General features: G+C 38.3%; 1 protein-coding gene across 5 annotated transcripts in view; it reads left to right on the forward strand.

The window, feature by feature from the left end:
* The window catches only part of ZC3H12B (zinc finger CCCH-type containing 12B), a 101,675-nt gene that overhangs the window by 8,528 nt on the left and 67,742 nt on the right, over positions 1–25,405 (forward strand). Inside the window, exon 1 of one of the 5 annotated variants that reach the window (XM_037135168.2) lies at positions 21,144–21,298. The exons of 2 other annotated variants lie outside the window; for them this stretch is intronic. The gene's annotated coding sequence lies outside the window, so the exon portion shown is untranslated. 2 more of the 5 variants (XM_037135166.2, XM_037135167.2) reach the window with 2 other exon arrangements.

Consider the following 25,405-nt stretch of genomic DNA (forward strand, 5'->3'; position numbering starts at 1 on the left):
GGATGTCTAACCCATGCTGTTGATAGATCACACTCTGAAAGGAGCAACCAGGGTCCTGCCAGAGGTTAGGAATATCAGAGCTTCTTTACTGGCTAAAAGCACTGATATTCAATTAAAATAAGTGCTAGGAGGGAAGAAAATAGGAACCATCTAAGGTGTTTAAAATGTCTTCTAAGTGCTTTATTGAGTATATGAGATTAGGATATTAAGTGCATTGGGCTGTTTACAAGAAAAGAGATTTAAACATCAGTTAAGAGTTTAAGCAAAATTGGGGCAATAGTTATGGTGTACTGCTTTCAGATGTTTTAAAAACTGCAGTAGTGCCCTGGCTGGTGTAGCTCAGTGGATTGAGTGCAGGCCTGCGAATCAAAGGATCACGGTTTGATTCCCAGTCAGGGCACATGCCTGGGTTACAGGCCAGTTCCCAGCAGGGGGCACATGAGAGGCAACCATACATTGATATTTCTCTCTCTCTCTCCTTCCCTTCCCTTCCTCTCCAAAGATAAATAAATAAAATCCTAAAAAAAAACTGCAGTAGTAATATTATTTGCATGTAAATTCTGTACACTTACAAATTATTCTTATCAATTCATCAGAGTAAGAAAGTAAAATGTTCGTTAAAAGTTTTATACCTAGTACTCTTAATATGTTGATGATGTTGCAACAACTCTGAAGCTAGTAGAAGTTCAGGATGTCTGTCTGTCTTCTCCAGTTCTGAATTAATAATCATATAATGCATGCATGCATATTGATAGATTTATTCTATTTATATGATGCAGTAAGCTGTGAAAACCAGCATTTCTGGTGTTTTGGAATGAAATTCTTCTAACAAGAAACTGGAATGAATGTCAAAGTAAACCAGGATAGTGTACAACTACACCAAATAATAGTGTTGCTATAAGCTTCTTATTTACCTTTTTGGAGGGGAGAAGAGCTAGTTCTTTGTTTCATGCCTTTTACAGTAAAGATAATTTCCCTCTACTGTGTTAACTCACTGCTCTTTACTTATAGAACTTAGATTTTAAGAGTAAGAGCAGAGATCATTGGATCAACTAGTATAAAATTTTAGCCTTCTGGAATTTTTGAACTAATTAGAACTCTCCATCTCCTACCCCTTTACCATTATGGGTGAGAGGAATAGAAACTATGAATTTTTGTAACACTTTTTTTACAGCTAAACATCCAGTGTAGCTTAGGAATTAGTGAAATCTATCTAATTTTTAGTAGTCTTTTCTAACAGAGGGGGGCAGAAACTTAGGAAAAAAGGTTTAATCACTTGATTTGGGAAGGGAATTTTTGTATTTTTATTTGAAAATGAATGTTTCTAATCTTAGTCTCAGACTTAGTTAACTAAAGGCTATCGAATAAAATATCTTGGTGAATGAATTTTCTACTTAACTAAGGATCAATCCATGTATGTAGTGAAACTGGGGTGAGGGTGCTTTGCATAAGATGTCTAGGCAGGGGTTTCCAACCTGAAGCCCACGGGCCACATGCATCCCAGGATGGCTGTGAATGTGGCCCAACACAAAATCATAAATTTACCTAAAACATGATGAGATTTTTTTTGTGATTATGTGTTGCCGTGTAGTTAATGTGTGGCCCAAGACAACTGTTCTTCCAATGTGACTCAGAGACACCAAAAGGTTGGACACCCCTGGCTGTAAAGAATTAATTTGTGCATAATTTTGTTTGTTGACCACTGACCCATTTGTGTCTTTCTTGATTAAGAATTTTTTATTGCAAATAATAAAGTCTTACTTCGAACTAAATGGAAAAGAAAAGAATTTGTGTTAAGGGTACAAGCAGTTCCTGTGGATCTCAAGGGTGGAAAGTATAGTGTTATAGTAAACTTTTTATTCAAAGCTATAGTGAGAAACTATAACTTCGAACAAAAAGCTGTCAATGGCTAAAGGAGGTTTTCTCCTCCTTTATCTTCCTCTACCCCCAATCCCCAGGGTCAGAGAGTCTCTTGTTTATCTCTGTTCCTTTCAACTTGTGTGCTTTGTTCTTCTCATTCCCTTAGCACATAGCCAAACATGGCTTATCTTAGAGCTCCCAAGTTTACATATTGTAAATTTAGGCAATCAGGAGATAAACTAGCATTTCTGAATCCCAATTCCCAATTCTAATTGACTCAGTTTGGACAGATATCAATTCAGTATCTGAGTATCAATGGCTGGGAAAGCAAGATCATTTGGTATAAAAATGGCTAATAGGCCCCAGCCCTACGTGTGGGGACATACAGTTCCTACAGAAAGGGAGGTGTGGGGCGAACGGGATCTGAAATGGTACCTACCATGGAGTATAATCAGAAATAGATCATATTTGCTTATTTTCATTCATAGAACAAGAATGAACATTAGATATCATATTGTGTAGTCTCCTTGTATAAAGGAGAAATCTGAAGCCTAGAGATGATTAAAAAAATTATCTAAGGTCATATGGAAAGCTATAACTGCAATCCTGACTTCTGGCCAAGATGGAGGTGTAGGTAGACACAATGTGTCTCTTTGTACAACCAAAAGAAGGACAACAACAATTTACAAACAAACAATGAGAACTGACAGAAAATCGAACTGTATGGAAGTCCAACAACCAAGGAATTAAAGAAGAAACACTTACCCATACGGGTAAGAGGAGCAGAGACAGGCAGCCGGGCAGAGAGGACTGGTGGCAAAGTGACGGCTGGAGGACCCAATAAGGTGGCAGATTGTGGAGCAGAGCACACAAGGCTCCAGCTGGCCATCAAGACTGCAGCAGTGGCTGGTGGAGTGGCCAGTCCCACATTTGCACACAAATAAACTGGGAAGAACTGGGGATCTGGACAGACTGTGCAATCCCGGGCCCCAATGCAGAGAAATAAACTCTCAAACCACAGATTAAAAACAACTGTGGGGGTTGAGGCAGCAGGAGAAACTCCCAGCTTCACAGAGAGTTTGTTGGAGAGACCCACAGGGTCCTAGAATGTACACAAACCCACCCACCTGGGAATCAGCACCAAAAGGGCCCAGTTTGTTTGTGGGAAGTGGGGGAAGTGACTGAAAGCTGGCAGAGAGTGGAGCAAGTACCATTGTTCCCTCTTGGACCCCTCCCCCACATACAGTATCACAACAAAGCCACGTGGGTTACCCTGCCCTGGTGAACACCTAAGGCTCTGCCCCTCACTACGTAACAGGTGCATCAAGACAAGAAAAATGGCCCAGATGGAAGAAAAGATCAAAGCTCCAGAAAAAATACAACTAACTGATGAAGTGATATCCAACCTATCAGATGCACAGTTCAAAACACTGGTAATCAGGATGCCTGCAGAATTGGTTGAATTTGGTCACAAATTAGGTGAAAAAAATGAAGGTTACGCTAAGTGAAGTAAAGGAAAATGTACAGGGAACCAATAGTGATGGGAAGGAAACTGGTACTCAAATCAATGGTGTGGACCGGAAAGAAGAAAGAAACATCCAACCAGAAAAGAATGAAGGAACAAGAATTCAAAAAAAATGAAGAGAGGCTTAGGAACCTACAGGACATCGTTAAATGTTCCACCTGTTGAATTATAGGGGTACCAGAAGGAGAAGAGGAAGAGCAACAAATGGAAAAGTTATTTGAACAAATAATAAAGGAGATCTTCCCCAATCTGGCAAAGAAAATAGAATTCTAGGAAGTCTAGGAAGCTCAGAGAGTCCTAAAGAAGTTTGACCCAAGGAGGAATACACCAAGGCACATCATCATTACATTAGCCAAGATTAAAATGAAGGAGAGAATCGTAGAAGCAGCAAGAGATAAGGGGACAGTTACCTTCAAAGGAGTTCCTATCAGACTGTCAGCTGATTTCTCAAAAGAGACCTTACAGGCAAGAAGGGACTGGAAAGAATTATTCGAAGTCATGAAATCCAAAAACCTACATCCAAGATTGCTCTATCGAGCAAAGCTTTCATTTAGAATGGAAGGGCAGGCAAAATGTTTCTCAGATAAGGTCAAGTTCAAGGAGTTCATCATCACTCAGCCCTTATTATATGAAATGTTAAAGGGACTTATTTAAGAAAAAGAAGATAAGTAATATGAATGGTAAAATGACAGCAAACTCACAATCATTAACAACCACACCTAAAACAAAAACAAAAACAAACTAAGCAAACAACTAGAACAGGAACAGAACCACAGAAATGGAGATCACATGGAAGATTAGCAAAAGGGGAGTAGGAGGGGAGAGAGGGGGAAAAGGTAAAGAGAATAAGTAGTGTAGATGGTAGGTAGAAAATGGAAAGGGGAGGGTAAGAATAGTATAGGAAATGTAGAAGCCAAAGAACTTATATGTACAACCCATGGACATGAACTAAAGAGGGGGTTATGGGTGGGAGTGGGTGTGCAGGGCAGAGGGGAGTGAAGGGGGGAAAATGGGACAACTGTAATAGCATAATCAATAAAATATATTTTTAAAAAAGAAAACCTATAACTGCAATCCTAACCTTGTGGTTTCTAGTTTTTCCTAAATGCTGGCAGCCAAGTAACCAAAGTATCTATTAAAATGTTAACACACTTTTTAAAAAGATTTTTAAATTCATTTTTAGAGAGAGAGGAAGTGAGGGAGAGAAGCATCAATGTGTGGTTGCCTCTTGTGCACCCCCTACTGGGTACCTGGCCCACAACCCAGGCATGTGCCCTGACTGGGAATTGAACTGATGTCCCTTTGGTTTGCAGGCTGGCACTCAGTCCACTGAGACACACCAGCCAGGTCTGTTAACACACTTTAAAAGAGATCTTTAAAATATAAATTAATTTTTAAGGAATATTTTTGTCTAAGCAAAGTAAATATAGAAGAAAAGCAAAATTGCTCTCCCATATTAATACAATGAAGCAGAAAACATCTGAAGTTCATGTTTTCAAAAGTAACTTTAAAAAAGAAATATGAAAACAGGGTGATTTTGAAGAGCAGACAAATAATTGCACTATATGATTTAATGTTGTTACACTTACAAAAGCAATCCTATAAATATGACATTTTGGCTACTGAGAAACCTAGATTATAAATTAAATCTGTTTTCTACCTTTTAAAAAAAGATTTTATTTCTTTTTAGACAGAGAGGAAGGGAAGGAAAAAGAAAGGGAAAGAAACATCAGTGTGTGGCTTCCTCCCAAGCACCCTGCACTGGGGAACCTGGCCTGCAACTCAGGCACATGCCCTGACTGGGAACCAAACCAGAGACCCTTTGGTTTGCTGGCTGGTGCTCAATCCACTGAGCCACACCAGCCAGGGCTGTTTGCTACCTTTTGTTCTATGCTTTCATTTACCAATAACATTTATTCATTGAGTGCTGTGCACCCAGCCCTGCTTTAGGCACTGGGTATACAGTGGTGAACAGAACACAGTTCCTGTACTCATGGAGTTTGCATCAGAGGATTATTCAGGCTGGGAATAAGTAAATAATGTATGGTATATAGATATAGATATACATAGATATAGATATAGATATAGATGTAGATATAGATATAGATAGATAAAGGATATGAGACTGATAAACCAAGGCGAGAGGATAAAGAATAACGAGTAGTGCTATTTTCTATTACAGTGGTCAAGGAAGGTGTCTCTGATGAGAGAACACTGAGCAGAGACCCGAATGAAGCACAAGAGCAGGATATATAAATATCTAGAAAAAGAGCATTTCAGGTTGAGAGAAGAGAATAAATATACAAAGGCCCCGAGGTGTGAACCTGCTTGGTGTGTTCAAAAACAGCAAGGAAAAAGGGGGAGGGATTTTGAGGAACAAGTATGAAAGACACAGAGTTGAGGACTGGGGGTGGGGGGGGAATGGGAGGGAGGGGGGAGACCGGGCGGGGGGGGGAAGGGAAAAAAAATGTACTTGAAAAGTAACTAAATAAAAAAAAAAAAAACAGCAAGGAGGCCAGTGTAACTATAGACTGTAGAGAGGGAGAAAGACAGAAAGTGTCAAGAATGTATTCAGAGGCCAAATCATTTAGGCCTTCTAGGACAAAACAGGAGTTTGGGGTTTTAATCTATGTGATGAAAAGACACTGGGAGGTTGGGAGGAACTTGACTTGATTTACATGTAAAGAGAATATGCTGGTTGGTGTGTGGAGAATAACTTCAAGAGGAAAAGAGAAGAAGCAGGGAGACCAATTAGGAGGATTTTACAGTACTCTAGGTGAGAGAAAATGGATGGATTAGAGTCATAGTAGTGGCAGGAGTGAAAAGTAGATTCTGAATAGATAGATAGATGGATAGGTAGATGGATAGATCTGAAGTATATTCATATACATAAATATATATATACCTTATTCATATATATAAACTTTTTTATTCATAGGAAGTTGTCATATATACATAGGGAGATCACATGTACCTTTCATCTGGTCTTCCCCAATATTATGGTGCATTAATGAAGTACGATATCAAAATCTGGAAAATTGATATGGGTCTTATTCAGATTTCCCCACTTATGTAAGCACTTGTGTGTGTAGCTTCATGTAATCACCACATCAAGGTACTTAACTATCAATCACTAAGGCTGTCTCATTCTAACCCTTTATTGTGCTATACTTACCTTCTTTGTCTCCTTCCTGAGCCCTTGAACTCTAATCTTTTCTCTATCTTTATAATATGTAATTTCATGAATGTTGTATAGCAGACCTCTTTATCCCTAGTCATTTTTTTGCTCTGAAGTGTACTTTATGTGACAGTGGTTTTTTAAAAAATTATTTTTCAATGGTAAATCTTTTTTCCCCATACATTTCTTTACTGGTACTTTCAATCTACACATTGTTATGTTTGAAGTAAATTTTTCTTAGACAGCGTGTACTACACTATGTTTTTAAAAAATTTTAAGAGAGCGGTAAGATTTATTAGAGTGAAAAGAGGTGGTACACCCTCAGAAAGGCAGAGAGTGGACCTGCTATAGTAGTGGCTGCGTGGACTCAGGAAAGGAAGTTAACATAGGCAAAAGGGAGAGTCCCCTGCTGCTGTTCGCTGCTCCCATTTTAAGTCTTGTGGGGACCCTAAGTGTTTGGGAGAAAAGAAGGCAAAAAAGAACATGCCAGAGAAATCAGGTGTGTGCTCCAAGGAGAGTGTGCCTAGACCTTGTTCTTTTAATCCACTCTGTCAAAGTCTGTATTTTAATTGGTGCATTTAGACTATTTATATATTAAAACGATTATTAATAGGTCAGGACTACATCTTCCATTTTTTAACTGTGGTAAAAAAAAAAACCGTATAACATAAGATCTAACCCCTTAAATTTTTAAGTGTTCTGTTCAGTAAAGCATTGTACAGTAAATCTCTAGAACTTTTTCAACTTGCATGACTGAAACTCTATACTCATTGAACAGCAACTCCCCATTTCCCCTTGCCCCAGCCCTTGGTAACCACCATTATGCTTTATGCTTCTATGAGTTTGACTATTTTTTACATTTTTATTCATTATAATTTTTTTAAACAGAGGGGAAGGGAGAGAGAATGGGAGGGAGACAAACATTGACCCGAGAGAGAAACATCAATCAGTTGCCTCTTGTACATTGCCACAACCTAGACATGTGCCATGACCAGGAATCAAAACAGCGACTGTATGCTTTGCAGGATGACGCTCCAACCAACTGACCCACACCAGTCAAGGCAATTTTGACTACTTTAGATACCTCATTTAAGTGGAATCATACAGTATCTGTTGTTCTGTAGCTCATTTCACTTAGCACAATGTCCTCAAAGTTTATTCACATTGCAGCATGTAACAGGATTTTCTTCTTTTTTTTAAGGCTGAATACTATTCTGTTGTATGTATTTGCCACATTTTCTTTACCTACTCATCTTTCAGTGTACATTTAAGTTGTTCCCACCTCTTAGCTACTTTAAATAATGCTGCAATATATACATGAGTGCAAATATCTCTTAGAGATTTATTTTCAGTACTTTTGGATAAACACCTGGAAGTGGTATTGATGGTACGTTTTTAAAAATGGTAATTTAAATTTTTTTGAGGAACCTCCATTCTGTTTTTCATAGCGGCTGCACCGTTTTACATTCACCAAACATGGCACAAGGTTTGTATTCTCACCAACACTCTTATTTTCTGTTTGTTTTTTTCTTTTTGTAATGGCCATCCTAACAGATATGAGGTAATATCTTTTTGTGGTTTTGATTTACATTTCCCTGATAATTAGCGTTGTTGAACATCTTTTCATATACTTGTTGGCCATTTGTATGTCTTATTTGGAAAACTGTTTATTCAAGTCATTTCCTTGTTGTTTTTTTAATCCAAACCTGAGGAAATGCTTATTGATTTCAGAGAGAGGGGAAGGGAGAGATGGAGACAGAGGGAGAGAAATATCGATTAGTTGCCTCTCATATGCACCCTACTAGGGGTTGAACCCACAACCTAGGCATGTGTCCTCACTGGGAATTGAACCCTCAACCTTTTGGTTTACAGGACAACACTCCTACCAACTGAGCCACAACATCCAGCGACATTTTCTTTTTTTAATTGGGTTATTATTATTACAGTATTATTATTTTTAAGTATTGAGTTGTAGGGATTCCTTAAATATTTTGGAAATCAATCCCTTGTCAGAAACATGGTTTGTAAATAGTGTCTCCCATTTCATATGATGCCTTTTTAGTCTGTTGATGATCTATTTTGCTATGTAGATGCTTTTTAGATTGATAGACTCCTATTTGTCTATTTTTGTTTTTGTTGCCTAGACTTTTGGTGTCATGTCCAAGTAATCATTGCTAAGACTAATGTTATGAAGCTTTCCTTCCATGTTTTCTCCTAGGAGTTTTATGATTTCAGGTCTTAACATTTAAGATGTTAATCAGATTTGAGGGGAATTGTGTATATCGTGTTAAGGTTGAATTTTATTTTCTTGTTAGTGTATATGCAGTTTTCCAACCCCATTTTTTCTTCAGAGGGGAAGAGAAGGAGAGAGGGAGAGAAATATCAACATATGGTTGCCTCTCTTGTGTCCCCTGCTGGGAACTGGCCTGCAACCCAGGCATGTGCCCTGATTGGGAATCGAACTGCAACCCTCTGGTTCACAGGTCCATGCTCAATCCACTGAGCTACACCAGCCAGGGCCAGCTCCATTTATTGAAGAGTTTGTCCTTTTCCCATGGTGTATTCTTGGCACCCTATCAAAGATCAGTTAACTGTATATTGCATGGGTTTATTTCTGGGCTCTGTATTCTCTTCCATAGGTCTATATTTTGGTCTTTATGCTAGTACCATGCTGTTTTTTTAAAGAAGATTTTATTTATTTATGTTTAGAGAGAGGAGAAGGAGGGAGAGAAGCATCAATGAGAGAGAGGGAAATATCATTTGGTTGCTTCTTGCATGTGCCCCTACCAGGACCAAACATGCAACCCAGGTATATGCCTTGACTGGGAATTAAGCCAGTGACCTTTTGTTTTGCAGTACAACATCCAACCAACTGAGCCACACACTGGTCAGAACTAGTACCATGCTGCTTTAATTACTGTAGTTTTCTAATTTGTTTTGAAAACAGGTAGTGTGAGGACTCCAGTGTTGTTCTTTTCGCTTAACATGTAGGTTCCTTTGTGGTTCCATTCGGATGTTAGGATTTTTAAAATTTTGTGTAAAAAAATGCCACTGGGATTTTGATAGGGATTGCACTGAAACTATAGATTGCTTTGGGTAGTACAGACATTTTAACAATATGAAGTTTCCCAATATATGAACACGGGATGTCTTTCCAATTATTTGTGTCATTTTAAATTTCTTCCAAAAATGTTTTGTAGTTTTCAGTGTGCAAGTCTTTAGCCTCTTTAAGTTTATTCCTAATTGTTTAAATTTTGATGCTATTGTAATTGTGATTGTGCTCTTAACTTTCTATCAAATTATTCATCCTTAGTGTATGGGAATACAACTGATTTTTATATGTTTATTCTTTATCCGGAACTGTACTGAATTTATTTATTCTAAAAGGCATCTAAAAGGTATTTGTGTGTGTTTGTGATCTGTAGTATTTTCTGTGTATAAGATCATGCCATTTGTGAACATATAATTTTACTTCTTTTGTTCTGATTTGATGCCTTTTAAATTTTCTTTATTAGCCTAATTGCTCTAGCTAGCAACAATCTTCAGTAGTATGTTGAACAGAAGTGGTGAGTGTGGGCATCTTTGCCTTCATCATCTTAGAGTAAAAAGCTTTCAGTTTGGTTATGATCTATAACCCTTTTGATGTGTTGTCAGTTTGCTAAATTTTGTTGAGAATTTTTATGTTTATATTACCAGGGACATTGGTCTATATGTTGTATTCTTGTAGAGTTCTAATATGTCCTTGGTAACAGGGTAAGGCTGGCCTTGCAAAATAAATTTGTAAGTCCTGGCTGGTGTGGCTCAGTGGATTGAGTGCCAGTCTGTGAACCAAAGGGTCACCAGTTCAATTCTCAGTCAGGCAAATACCTGGGTTGCAGGCCTGGTCCCCTGTGGGAGGTGCATGAGAGGCAACCACACATTCATGTTTTTCTCCCTCTTTTCTCCCTCCCTTCCCCTCTGTCTAAAAATAAATAAATAAAAATCTTTTTAAAAAATAAAAAAAATTGCAAGTGTTCCCTTCTCTTCAATTTTTTGGAATTGTTTGAAAATGTTTGTTATTAATTCTTCTCTAAATTTTTAGTAGAATTCACCAGTGCAGCATCTTTCCCTGTGCTTTTTTGTATAGAAAGATTTAAAAAAATTTTACTTAAATATAGTTGGTATATTGTCTTATATTGGTTATATTAGTTTTAGGTGTACAATAGGTGTACAATATATTGACATTTTTATACCTTACAGTGTGCTCACCCCACTAATTCTGGTAGTCACTTGTCACCGCATAAACTTATCTCAATCTCTCCTTGTTATTGGTTTGTTAACACTTTCTGTTTCTTCCTGAATCCGTCTTGGTAGGCTGTACACTCCCAGGAATTTTTCCATTTCTTCTAAGATTATCCAATTTGTTGGCATATATTGTACATAGTAGTCTCTTACATGCTTACTTATTTTTGTGTAATTAGTTATAATGTCTTCTCTTTGATTTCTGATTTTACTTATTTGTGTCTTCCCTCTTTTTTTTTAAGTTAGCCTTGCTAGTTTGTCAATTTTATCTTTTTGAAAAGCCAGCTCTTAGTTTTGTTGATTTATTTCTATTGTTTTTTTGGTTTCTATTTGACTTATTTCTGCTGTGATCTTTCTTAGTTCCTTCTTCTTTGGGCTTAGTTTCTTCTTTTCCTAGTTTCTTGAGGTGTAAAGTTAGGTTGTGGTTTCTTGAGGTATAAAGTTTCTTGAGGTGTAAAGTTAGGTTGTGTATTTCAGATATTTCTATTTTCTTAATGTAGGCATTTCTCACTAAAAATGTACCTTTCAAAACATTTGCAGCATCACATGGGTTTGGTGAGTTGTGTTTTCATTTAAATTTTTAACGATTTTTTTAAATTTAAATTTTTTATTTTAGAGAGAGAGGGGAAGGGAAGGAGAAAGAGGGGAAAAACATTGATGTGAGAGAGAAACATCGACTGGTTGCTTTCTGTACATGCTCCAACTGGAGACCTAACCCACAACCCAGACACGTGCCCTGCCTGATCATCGAACCAGTGACGTTTTGGTTTGCAAGACAGTGCCCAGTCAACTGAGCCAAAACTGCCAGGGCTCATTTTAATATGTTCTGAGATCTTTTTTGACTATTTACTTATTTTTTGACCCATTGATTGTTCAGATGTGTGTTTAATTTACACATATTTGTATATTCCCCAGCTTCTCTCTTGTTGGTTTCTAGTTTTACACTACTGTGGTCAGAAAAGATACTTGGTTTGCTGAATCTTCTTAAATTTTCTGAAACTTGTTTTGTGTCCTATCATATGGGTATTATAGATAATGCCCTGTGTGCTCTTAAGAAAAACATATATTCTACTCCTGTTGGATGCAGTATTCTATAAATGTCTATCAGGGCCATTTAGTCTAATGTATAGTTCAAGTTTATTGTTTCCTTATTGATTTTATGTTTGGATGATCTATTCATTGCTCACAGTGGGCTCTTGAAGACCCCTACTGTTATTGCATTCTTTTATCCTTTTCCCTTTATGTCTGGTAGTATTTGCTTAATGTATTTAGGTGCTCCAATGTTGTGTGTCTATCTATTTACAATTGTTACATATTATTGATGAATTGCCGCATTTTATCATTCTATAATGACTTTTTTGTCCCTTGTTACTGTTTTTACCTTAAAGTCTATTTTTTCAGATGTAAGTATAGCTGCCCCTACTTTCTTTTGGTTTACATTTGCTGGAATATCTTTTTCAACCCCTTCACTTTAAGGCTTTGTGTGTCATTGAAGCTAAAAATCTCTTCTTGTCAGCATATAGTTAAAAAAAATTTTATCCAGCCACTGTATGTCTTTTCATTGATTAATTCAATCTATTTACATTTTGATTTATTGGTATGTGAGAACTTACTAATTTCATTTGTTAATTGTTTTCTGGTTGTTGTATATTTCCACTGATTCTTTTTCTCTCTGTTTCTACCTTTGTAAATTGGATATTTTCTGTAGTAGTGTGCTTTGTTTTCCTATGTTTATATTCAGTGCATCTACTCTAGGTTTTTGCTTTTTAGTTACCATAAGGTTTATAGAAGCCATCTCATAGGTAAAACAACCCACTTTAAGCTGATAGCAACTTAACTTTATCAGGTACAAAAGCCTTTTACTCCCACCTTTTTCTATTTTTGATGTTCTTATTTACCTCTTATTATATTGTATATTTATCAACCCATAATAGTAGCTATAATTGTTTTTAGCATTTAATTATTCATAGTTTTGATCTTTTTCTTAAATAAGTTCCTTTAACATTTCATATAATAATGGTTTGGTGATGATAAACTCCTTTAGTTTTTTTATTGTCTGGGATGCTCTTTATCTGCCCTTCAGTTATAAATGATACCTTTGCTGGGTAGAGCAATCTTGGTTGTAGGTCCCTGCTTTTCATGACTTTGAATATTTCTTGACAGTTCCTTTTGCCTGGATAGTTTCTTTTGAGAAATCAGCTGAAAGTCCTATGGGAATGCCCCTGTAGGTAACTAGCTGTTTTTCTGTTGCTGCTTTTAAGATTCTTTCTTTATCTTTAACCTTCAGCATTTTAATTATGATGTATCTTGGAGTGGGCCTCTTTGCATCCATCTTGTTTGGGACTCTTCTGTGCTTCCTGGACTTACATGTCTATTTCCCTCACCCAATTAAGGAGGTTTTCTTTTATGATTTTTTTCAAATACATTTTCCAATTTCTTGCTCTTTCTCTTCTCCTTCTGGCACCCCTATAATGTGAATGTTGGAACACTTGAAGTTGTCCCAGAGGCTCCTTAAAATATCCTCATTAAAATTTTCTTTTCTTCTTCTTGTTCTGATTGGTTTTTTGCTTCCTTATGTTCCAAATCATTGATTCAATTCTTTGCTTCATCTACTCTACTGTTGTTTCCCTGTAAATTGTTTTGTATTTCAGTTAGTGCACTGTTTATTTCTGACTGGACCTTTTTTATGCTGCTGAGGTCCTCACTAAGTTCCTTGAGCATCCTTATAACCAGTGTTTTGAGCTCTGTATCTAATAGATTGTCTATCTTCATTTTGTTTAATTTTTTTCTCGAGTTTTGATCAGTTCTTTCATTTGGGCCATGTTTCTTTGTCTCCTCATCTTAGCAGCCTCCCTGTGTTTGTTTCTATGTATTAGGTAAAGCTGCTTTGACTCCCTGTCTTGGTAGTGTCGTCTAATGTGGTAGGTGTGTCTTGTAGGGTCCAGTGGCATAGTCACTCCTTTCACTCAAGCTGGGTACTTGAGGTGTACCCTTCATGTGGGCTGAGTACACCTTCCTCAACAATAATCAAGTTGAGCCTTGACTATTGTTGGCAGATCAATGGGAGGAATTTACCCAGGCCAGTCAGTTGTAAGGACTGGCTGTGACCACTGACCACCAGCCTCCCCCCTCTGTGGAGGATCAGCTGTGCAGGGGCATGGTGGTGGTACTCACGTGGTCTATAGTTGTCTACTAGGTGCTCAGGCTCTGGGATTTCGCAGGTAGTGCAGGCCAAGGTGAGCCCTCACCTGTGTTTTGCCCAGAGCCACCCTGCCTGAGCCATAAAGCAATCTGAGATGGCTGCTGCTAGTGCTGGGCCTGTGGCCCCTTAGCAAGAGATATGGAGTCTGGGGGTTCACTGAGACTGGTTGTTATTTGTTTTAGAGGATGTAGGACATTGTGAAGCATGAGCCAGGACCATTCATTTATATGGAAAAGCAGCTTTATTGGGCCAGTTAAGTTGGGTGGGACTGAGTTTCTGGGGATCTCCCTGGTAGGGCAAACAGTGTTAGCCAGGTTGATGGAGTCTCAGATATGGCACCAGCCTGTCAGATCTGTGGCCCTGTGGCTCTGTGGCCCTGTGGCTCTGTGGGGGGAGGGTTCATAAAAAGGGCAATGGACCAACTGGAAGGTTTTCCCCCAGCTCTACCCTTGATGCCAGACACTTCAGTCTCTGCCCGTATGCCACTGGTGCTTTTCAAGCTGCTACACTGGTGCTAGAGCTCAGAGGGAGTGAATCTGACTAAGTCTGTGTGTGTTCTTTAAGAGGAACTACTTGAGACTCTAGAAGAGTCCAACTTAATCCCTTTCTTCCACCTACTCAATCCCTACTGGTTTTTGCAGTTAGAAACTGTGGGCACTCACCTTCCTGGCACTGGAACCCTGGGCTGGGTGGTCTGGTGTGGGATTGAAACTCCTCATTCCCAAGATATCCCTCCTGAATTTTTACCCACCACAAGTGTATGTGGGACCAGCCTGTTCCACATCTTTGCCCCTCCTACCAGTCTGGATGGATGTGTTTTCTTCAATTCTATAGTTGTCAGACTTCCATTCAGTTTGATTTATGATGGTTCTTAGTGACAGTTGTTCTATAGTTTAGTTGTAATTTTGATGTGGTTGTGTGAGGAGGTGAATGGTGTAATGCTCTTTTTGATTTGACCTTTGTACTATAGTTGATGATAAACACACTATCCTATTACACATTTATAATTTTATAGTTTTGACCTCTACTAGTGTATGTTATACTTTTGTAAGTCTACATGCCACTAGTTAGTATTTTTCATTTTAGCTTGAACAGCTTCTTTCAGCATTTGTTCCAAGGTAGTGTAGTAGTGATAAACTCTTTGAACTTTGTTTGTCTATGAAAGTATTACACTTCACATCTGAAAGATAACTTTTCAAGTACAGTTTTTTTTGTCTATTTCTCCCATCTCAGCCTCCCCCGCCCCTTGCTCCCCACCTTTCTCCCATTTCCACCCACCTTAGTTCTCGTCCCTGTGTCCTTCCTATTTGTTCCTCCAAATCCCTCCCCCTTTTTCCCCTTAACTTCCCTTCCCTCTCCCCTCTGGTCACTGTCCCCTTGTTCTAAAGATAACTTTTCTGAATAATTGTTGGCTGGCCAATTTTCATCTTTCAACACTTTGAATATGACGTTCTATTCTCATCTGTCCTGAAGATTTCTGTTGGAAATCCACCAATACCTTAATGGGGATTCCTTTTTATGTTACCATCTTTTTTTTTAACTTTTTAGAATCATTTCTTTAACTTTTATTTTCCAGGTTTATTATAATGTGTTAGAGGGGTTTTTTTTTTTTTTTTTTGCATTGAGATAATAGAGAGAGAACTGGTCCAGGCTTATGAAGTTCTCAGTTATTACTTTATTTATTTATTTATTTATTTATTTATTTATTTTTGAATTGAATATTTTATTTATTTATTTATTTTTATTGATTATGCTGTTACAGTTGTTCTATTCCCCCTTTCATTCCCCTCCACCCTACTCCCATCCCCACTATTACCCCCCCTTTAGTTTATGACCATGTGTCTCAAGTCCTTTAGATTCTATATTTCCCATACTATTCTTGCCCTCCCCCTATCTATTTTCTACCTACTGTCTATGCTACTTATTTTCTGTACCTTCTCCCCCCTTCTCCTCCTCCCACTCCCCTGTTGCTAACCCTCCTTGAGATCTTCATTTCTATGTTTCCACTACTGATCTAGCTGTCCTTTTAGTTTGCTTTGGTTTTAGGTGTGGATGTTAATAACTGTGAGTTTGTTGTCCTTTCACTGTTCATGTTTCTTTAACTTCTTTTTCTTAGGTAAGTCCCTTTAACATTTCATATAATAAGGGCTTGGTGATGATGTACTCTTTGAATTTGATCTTATCTGAGAAGCACCTTATCTGTCCTTCCATTCTAAATGAAAGTTTTGCTGGATAGAGCAATCTTGGTTGTAGGTCTTTGGATTTCATGACTTGGAATACCTCTTTCCAGCCCCTTCTTGCCTGTAAGGTCTCTTTTGAGAAATCCGCTGACAGTCTGATGGGGACTCCTTTGTAGGTGACTGTCCCCTTAGCTCTTGCTGCTTCTAGGATTCTCTCCTTCATTTTAATTTTGGCTAATGTAATGATGATGTGCCTTGGTGTGTTTCTTCTTGGGTCCAACTTCTTTGGGACTCTCTGAGCTTCCTGGATTTCCTGGAAGTCTATTTCCTTTGCCAGATTGGGGAAATTCTCCTTTATTATTTGTTCAAATAAGTTTTCCACTGGTGGCTGTGCCTTTCCCCCTTCTGGTACCCCTATAATTCGGATGTTGGAGCGTTTAAAGATGTCCTGGAGGTTCCTAAGACTCTCCTCATTTCTTTGAATTCTTGCTTCTTGACTCTTTTCTGTTTGGCCATTATTTGCTTTCTTCTGGTCCACTCCATTGATTTGAGTCCCAGTTTCCTTTTCATTGCTATTGGTGTCCTGTGCAATTCCATTCATTTCAATTAGTTTCGCCTTCATATATTTGTCTAATTTGTGGCTATAATCAACCAGTTCTGTGAGGATCCTGATCACCAGTGTTTTAAACTGTGCGTCTGAGAGTTTTGGTATTTCTTCATTGCTTAGATCTATGGGCTCTGAGGCTTTGAGATATTCTTGTGACATTTTTGGTCTGTTCGTGCCCTGTAAGTGTGAGGAGCGGCGCCTTGGACTCCCAGGTCGCTGGGTTGTGATGCTGTATGTGGGGGCATGGTCAGAGCGGGGAAATGGCGGCGCCCTCCACTGCCGCTTGCCACGGGGACCCGCCAGGCCCTGGTCCAACCGCCTACTCCCTCGCCTGTCCGCCCGTGCACAAATGGGCAACCACAGTCAACACGCAGCCCCGCTGTCTCCCCCGTGGTCCCTCGCCTGGTCGCTTGCTCCGTCGCTCACTAGGTCCAACCCTGCGCCTGGATTCTGCGCCTGAGTCCGTCTGACCAAGTTTTCCTGTGCAATCCCGCTTCACCAGCCGCTGGTTTTGCCCCTTACTGGTCAGGTTGAAGAATTCGTTGTTAACGGACTTCCGAAAAGTTCAATTTTCCATGTTCTGGCTGTGTTTTCTGTTGCTAATATTTAGTTGTCTCTAAACTTGGTTGTGTGAGAAGGCACGGCACATCCACCTATGCCTCCATCTTGGCGGAAGTCCTCAGTTATAACTTTAATTAAATTTTCATCTCCCTTCTCTCCCTCTCAGGATTCCTGATTTTTATTAATATTTGTCTTTTTATTTGACTCCTATATGTTATGTAGGCTTTCCTTGCTCCTTTTCACTCTTTTTTCTTTGTTTACCTTTAACTGGGTTATTTCAAAATTTAAGACAGAACATTGTAGACATCACTTATTCATAGGGTCCCCAGGAGTCAGAGATGTTTCAATGGTGAATAGCATAGATTATACAGTCTATCTTCCGTTTGCTCTACTTTACTGCAGATGACCTCTGTTATGTTTTTAATTTCATTCATTGTATTCTCCAGCTCCAGAATTTGTGGGATTTTTTTGGTATGATTTCTGTCTCTTTTTGTAAACATTTCATCAAATATTTGTTTCAAGATTTCATTGAATTGTTGTTCTGAATTTTCTTGTAGCTTATTGAGTTTCTTCAAAACAGAAATTTTAACTTCTTTATCAGTGAGATCACAAAATTCTCTGCCTTTGGGCTCAGTTATTAGGGAATTATTATTTTCTTTTTAAGGTGGTATATTTTGTTGATTTTTTATATTCCTTGTTATTTTGTGTTGTTGCTTTTGCATTTGAGTTAGCATCTCCTTAAATCTTTGCTAGTTATTTTCAGATGGAGTATTCTGTTTGATGGTGTTATTATCTGGGGTTTTCTCTGCCTTTGTATTAGTACATCTGCTGCACTGTTCTTGCTGTCTCTTGTGGCAGAATTCTTAAGCTTTTATGCCTTGTCTGGTTCTTACAACTTACCATGTTGGCTACTGGAATCCTCTCTTTGTTTTTTAGAAGGTGATGCTATAGCTCAGGTTTGTGCTTTCTACCTTGCTCACAAACTGAGGTCTCTCTGTCTACTGGAGGTCCTTATCTTGCACTGAACACAGAGGTCAAAACAGGGGACCAGTCTCAGAGTGGAAAGAGGTGTGGGTTTATTACTTAATGTGTTGGGATTGCCTGTGGACCTAGCAGTGAGAACCCTGAATGTGGTGCTCACAAAGGTTCATGGATGGACTTCCTACTAAGTGCAATTCTTTTATTACCCTTTGAAATTCTTTCTTTTACCCTGACTGTTATGGCTCAGTTGGTTGGCCATTGTTCTGCAGGGCAAAAGGCCACTGGTTCAATTCCCAGTCAGGGCATGTGCCTGGGTTGTGCGCCAGGTTCCCCATTGGGGCACATGTGAGAGGCAACTAATCAGTGTTTCTGTCTCACATCCATGTTTCTCTCCCTCTCTTTCTCCCTCCCTTCCCCTCTCTCTAAAATAAATAAATAAAATCTTTTAAAAAGAGAAATTCTTTCAATCTCAGAAGTCTATTTATTTTTATTTTTTATTAAATTTATTGCAGGGTGATATTGATAATAAAATTATATGTGTTTCAAGTGTACAGTTCTATTCTTACTTGCCTCTTTCCAGATAACTTGCCTCCCTCCAGTCATGGAGGTCTCACCTTAATATTCTTGGTGCTCCTGAAGAAAAACAGGTTTTATCAGATGCATGCTGTATCATTAGGTTAACTAGACTCTCACTCATCACTCTCTTTCTCCCCAGAGGGAGAAGTGACTCTCATCCAGTAGATCAGCCCTGTCTAGTATATCACTGGGGGGTGGGTGTTGCTGGGAAAATTTCTCTTACTGCTGCCTCTGCTGCAACCAAACTTGTATTTTTTCCAATACCATTGGAATCTCCCTAAGGAAAGATGAATTTCTACAAATTCTGTCTCATGTGTGGGAATCTGCCAAGGTCAGCATTCTCCAGGTTTTTTCCTGATTGGTCTGAGCAGGTTTGCTGGCTCTACAGTTTCCAAAGCCTGTACTGAGGTCTCTCTGCCTATTATTGTCAGATGCACTGGTGGATAAGAGTTCTCTTGGGTCCCTTGGTATAGGTGCTAGGTTTTACAATGATTATTTTTGTTTATGGATGGGTGTCTAATTCATTGTTCAAAAAGGAAGAATGTCTTATGCTACTGTGATCCCTTTTCGTTGACATGTTGGTTTTTCAAGAATGTATAGTTTCATGTCTACATATTTGACAATATTCCAACTTTCCTTTTGCTATTCATGTCTAATTTCAATCCCATTGAGATCAGAGTAGATAGTTATGCTTTGAGTCTTCTTAATTCTTACATTTCTTAAGACTTGTTTTGTGATGTAAAGTGATTTATCCCAGGGAATGTTCTATCTGCACTTATGAAGAATAAATACTATACTGTCATTGGGTTTTACACACACACACACACACACACACACACACACACACACACATTGTGAGTATGCGAAAACAAAGTTTATTCTTGTATTATTATTAATTATTATGTCATTTTCCATGTGAACAACTGTAAACCTACTTTTGCCCCACCCTGTGTGTGTGTGTGCATCTGTCAGGTCCATGGTGTTCTAAGTGGTTAATATGGTGCAAGTTCTCTGTTTGCTTACTGATATTCTATAATCTGTACGGATGTTCCATCCATGACTGAATTTGAGGTATTGAAATCTCCTACTATTGTAGTGCTGCTCTTTATTTCTCACTTTAGTGCTGTCAGTGTTTGACTCATATATTTGGAGTCTCTGATGTTGATGGCATATATGTTTATAATTGTTATACATTCCTGTTGAATTAACTTTTACCAGTATAAATGTCTTTCTTTGTTTCTGTGACAGTTTTCAACTTAAAGGCTATTTTGTTTAATGTAAATATGGCCACCTATTCTTTTCATTACCATTTCCATAGAATATTTTATTCTGTCCTTTCACTTTTGGACTATATGTGCCCTTAAATCTAAAATAAGTTCTTTGTAGACAGAATATAGTGAGGTTTTTAACAATTCATTCAACCACTCTGTGTATTTTCATTAGAGACTAAAATCTATTTACATTTCAAGTCATTATTGACAGGGAAGGACTTAAAACTGACATTTTGTTGTTTTCTATCTGTTTGGTAGTTTTTGTCCCTCTTACCTCTTTTGATGTTTTCCTTTATGTTTCCTTCATATTTTTTATATTTTTAAATATATTTTATTGATTATGCTACTACAGTTGTCCCATTTTACCCCCTTTATTCCCCTCTGCCCTGCACACCTCCTCCCACCCACATTCCCCTGCTTTAGTTCATGTCCATGGGTCATACATATAAGTTCTTTGGCTTCTACATTTCCTATACTATTCTTAACCTTCCCTGTCTATTTTCTACCTACCATTTATGCTACATATTCTCTGTACCTTTTCTACCTCTCTTCCCCTCCCACTCCCCCACTGATAACCCTCCATATGATCTCCATTTCTCTGATTCTGTTCCTGTTCTAGTTGTTTGCTTAGTTTTTTTTTTTTTTAGGTTTGGTTGCCAATAGCTGTGAGTTGGTTGTCATTTTACTGTTCATATTTTTTATTTTCATTTTCTTAGATAAGTTCCTTTAACATTTCATATAATAAGGGCTTGGTGATGATGAACTCCTTGAACTTGACCTTATCTGGGAAGCACTTTATCTGCCCTTCCATTCCTTCATATTTTTTTTGTAGTAACATGCTTTCATTTTTTTCTCATGTTCTCTTGTGTATCTTTTATAGGTATTTTTTGTGATTGCCATGAAGATTATATAAAACATCTTACAGTTATAACAATGTCTTTTAAGCAATAACAAATTAATTTTAATTGCATATAAAAAAGGAGAAATGGAAAAGAAGAAAATAAAATAAATAGAAAAAAAGAAGCAAAAATTTAAAAAATGTTTAAAAGAGAAAAATGGAATTCTCCTTCGCAGAGGTTGGTGCCTTCTGCAATCTCCCTTTGGATATACTGTTTTTGAAGTTTGTTGGATCTTGCTCTGTGGTTGTCTGACACTGGCCACTTGGCGTGTTGGTTCTGGGCCCCTAGGATGGGACTCCAGCTCTGGCCAATGTCAGAAGCGCTGTTGTGCCTTGCCCTCAGCAACCTGTTGAAGCTACAAGGGAGCCACAGTTTGTGTCTGGCCCTGCTGTACCTGGCTACACCTGAGAAGAACCAAGCTGCTCTTCAAGGCACCGAACCCAGGGGTGCGCCAGCAAAGACCCAGGGCATCCCAGATTCTGCCCCTGTCTGCTTCCGTGGGCCTGCCGGCTGCCTGGTAGGGCTAGTCACTGAGAAAGCGTCTGGCAGAATCCAGAGAATGGAACTTGTGGGTCTCCAGTGAGGGGGAGGTACCCTTCAGGCTTCAGGGAAGGTGGTAGGTATGGTTGCCCCAAAGTCACTGAGTCTGTCCTGGATTTTGCCCTGACTTTGTGGGGCAGAGCCTATAGTATTCAGGTGGGTGGGGCCTCTGGAGCCCAGATATTGGGTCTGTGGTCAGGAGGGTGTTTCTATCCAGTCTTCTGTGAGTAGAGTATTATGAGGTGACAAAAATTCCTAAGTATGGGGTGCAAGGAATTCTGAAGGGTGGAGTAATGGGTAATTGCCTTCCTCCAGGCTGACACTGCTCATAGGGGATTGATTGGCCCAGAAAAGATGTCAACTACCAGTATTTGAGATTGACTCAGCACCGGGATCCTGGCAACTGTTCCCCCACATGTCTCCCCAGAGTCACAAGCCCCAGATTCTCCTCAGGACGATGCAGTCCTCACTGCCCTCCCTCTGTTGGAGCCCAGGGAGAGTGGCTGCTAATGCAACTTCGTGCATTGCCCCTTTAAGAGGGTGCCTGTGCCTCCAGTGGACTCCACCTCTCCTTGGTGAACAGGAACCCCCTTGCTTTTCACCACTTGATGTTACTATCTCTGTAAGCATCTCTTCCCAGTTAATATCCAAACTTTGTAAAGAACACATATAATTCAACACCAAAAAACCAAACAATCCAATTTAAAAATGGGCAGAGGACCTGAATAGACACTTCTCCAAAGAGGACATACAGATGGCCCATGGTCATATGAAAAGATGCTCAATGCCACTAGTCATCAGAGAGATGCAAATTAAAATCACATAGAGACATCACCGCACACCTGTCAGAATGACCATCGTAAACAAATCAAGAAATAACAAGTGGTGGTGAGGCTGTGGAGAAAAGGGAACCTTAGTGCACCATTGGTGGGATTATAGACTGGTGCAGCCACTATGGACAACAGTATGGATGTTTCTCAAAAAACTAAAAATGGAACTGCTTTATGACCCAGCAATTCCACTGCTGGGTATATATTCAAAAAACACTAAAACACAAATTGGAAAGAATATGTTCATTGCAATGTTATTTACAATAGCCAAGCCATGGAAGCAACCCAAGTGTCCAACAATAGACAAGTGGATTAAAAAGCTGTGGTACATTTATGTAATGGAATACTACTTGGCCATAAAAGATAATGAAATCTTACCATTTATGACAGCATGGATGGACCTAGAGGGTATTATGCTAAATGAAATAAGCCAGTCAGAGAAAGATAAATACCACATGATTTCACTTATTTGTGGAATCTAAATAACAAAATAAATGAACAAACAAAATTGAAACAGACTCATAGATACAGAGGACAGACTGATGGTTGCCAGAGGTGAGGCAGGTTTGGGGAACTGGGTGAAAAAAGTGAAGGGGTAAAGAAGTACACATTGGTAGTTACAAAACAATCATGGGGATATAAAGTACAGCATAGGAAATATAGTCACTAATATTGTAGTATATATATGGTGGCAGGTGGGTACTGGAAATATTGGGGGGACCACTTTGTAAAGTATATGACTAGTTAACCACTATACTGCACACCTGAAAGTAATGTAATATAATATTGACTGTAAACTAATTGAAAAATAAATTTAAAAAGATTTTATGTATTTATTTTTAGAGTGAGGGGAAGGGAGGGAGATAGGGAGAGAAACATCAATTTGTTGCCTCTCACTTGCTCTGAACCAGGAACTTGGCTGCAACCCAGGCATGTGCCCTGATTGGGAATTGAACTGGCAGCCTCTCGATTTGCAGGCTGGTGCTCAGTCTACTGAGCCAAACCAGCCAGGGAGAAAAATTTTTTAAAATTTTAAAAAGACATTGTCAAGGGATTGGAAAGACAAGCCATAGCTGGGGGGAAATATTTACAAATCGCATATCTGATAAAGAACTTGAATATGAAGTATATAAAGAATTATCAAAACCTCCCACCACTCTGGCAACCATCAGTCTGTTTTCTATATCTATGAATCTGTTTCTGTTTTGTTTTTTCATTTATATTTGTCTTTAGATTCCACATATAAGTGTCAGAGAAAGACAAATACCATATGAACATATCTGTTTTTAGACATTAACCAAAAGCTGTTTTATTAACGTAGAGTTTTTGTTTTTGTTTTATGACATTTGGTTTGCTTTTATTATTATTATCATTTGATTGCATTATCTATAAGTTAAGGTTCTAATGCATAGTTGCTATTATCTATAAGTAGTAGTGTTAGATTCATAGTTCACTAGTTTGTAAAATCTCTGAACCAAAGTATGATTTATTTTTTCCCTGAAATAAATAAAAATATAAGCTCACTAATATGGAAAAACACCTAATTTTTTTAAATAAGGCAAAATATTTGAATAGACACTTCAACCACAAAAGAGATAGCAATTGCAAATAAGCACAGGAAAAATATTAAATATAAGTAACCATTAGAGAAATGTGTATGAAAAGCACCATGAGTTACTATTGCATATCTATTAGAATGGTAAATTTTTTTTAAAAACCTGACCATCCAAAAGGTTAGCAAGGATGTAGAAAAACTAGAACTCATACATCCACTGCTGGTGAGAATGTAAATTGATGCAACTACTTTGTAAAACCATTTAGCAGCTCATTAAAAAGTTAAGTGTATAATTACATATGAACCGATCTTTCCACTCATAGTTATTTAACCAAGGGAAGTGAAAGCATATGTTCATACACAGATTTGTACACAATATTTCTAGCAGTTTTAGTTTTAAAACTGGGAATAATCCAAAGGTTCACCAACAGGTGAATGAATAAACAAATGGTGGGTATATATGTACAGTGGAGTATTACTGAGCAGTGGTCTAGCAGGTGGAATTAAAAATGTACTAGGGGCCAGAAGACCAGTATTCCAGTTCTGCCTCCACCAGTGTAGATTTTTATGACATGGGATAAATTGCGTAACATTTCAGGGCCTCTGTTTCCTCATTTAGGTAACAAGGAAGTTATCTTTACCTTGTTTATTTCATATGTTGGTTCTAAAACTCAAACGGGGTAAATATCTGGACTTGTTTGGTAAACCATCATTTGCATGACATTTTTTTGTTGGCCTTTAAATTTCTTTTTCTGGTGGAAGCTATGAAAATAAATTTTCTGAGATTTGAGTTTTTCTTTTAATGTTTTCTCATATTAAAGAAGGCTGTAGCCTGAGAGCTCCTTTAAGTCCTAGGTAATAATTGATACACTTTGACATTCTTAGAAAGTTGATTTGTGTGTAATAAGAGGTAGCAAGAATATTGTCATGACTGTCCCCTTCTTAGCACATCAACAAATATTTATGCCCTGTCCTTGCATTCTATTGCTTGGCTTCTGAATTATAATAAGAGATTCGGGCACTAATATATCCAGTCCATCTGTTACCCTGACATGGCCAACTCACATAGTCTTCATATTGGAGCATATCTTTATTGTGAGAAAACTTCCACATGTAAACTAGGATCAGCAATTGTACAGATTTCTCCTTTCTGTTTGGTTTAGTGACCTTCTTGGAGTCCATATTTTTGGGGCTATAAGACGCATCCCTCCTTCCACCAAATTTGGGAGGAATAATGATCGTTAATGCTGTTGTTGAGTTCTGTTTACATTTATATTGGTGAAATATTATGTTATTTATGTTATTAAATATTTTACCACATTTTTTGCTTCAAATTTTTTCCCTATTTTCCCCCCTCTA

This window comes from Artibeus jamaicensis, unplaced genomic scaffold (assembly GCF_021234435.1).
Source record: "Artibeus jamaicensis isolate MK-2021 breed Jamaican fruit bat unplaced genomic scaffold, CSHL_Jam_final contig_457, whole genome shotgun sequence".
Lineage (NCBI taxonomy): Eukaryota > Metazoa > Chordata > Mammalia > Chiroptera > Phyllostomidae > Artibeus > Artibeus jamaicensis.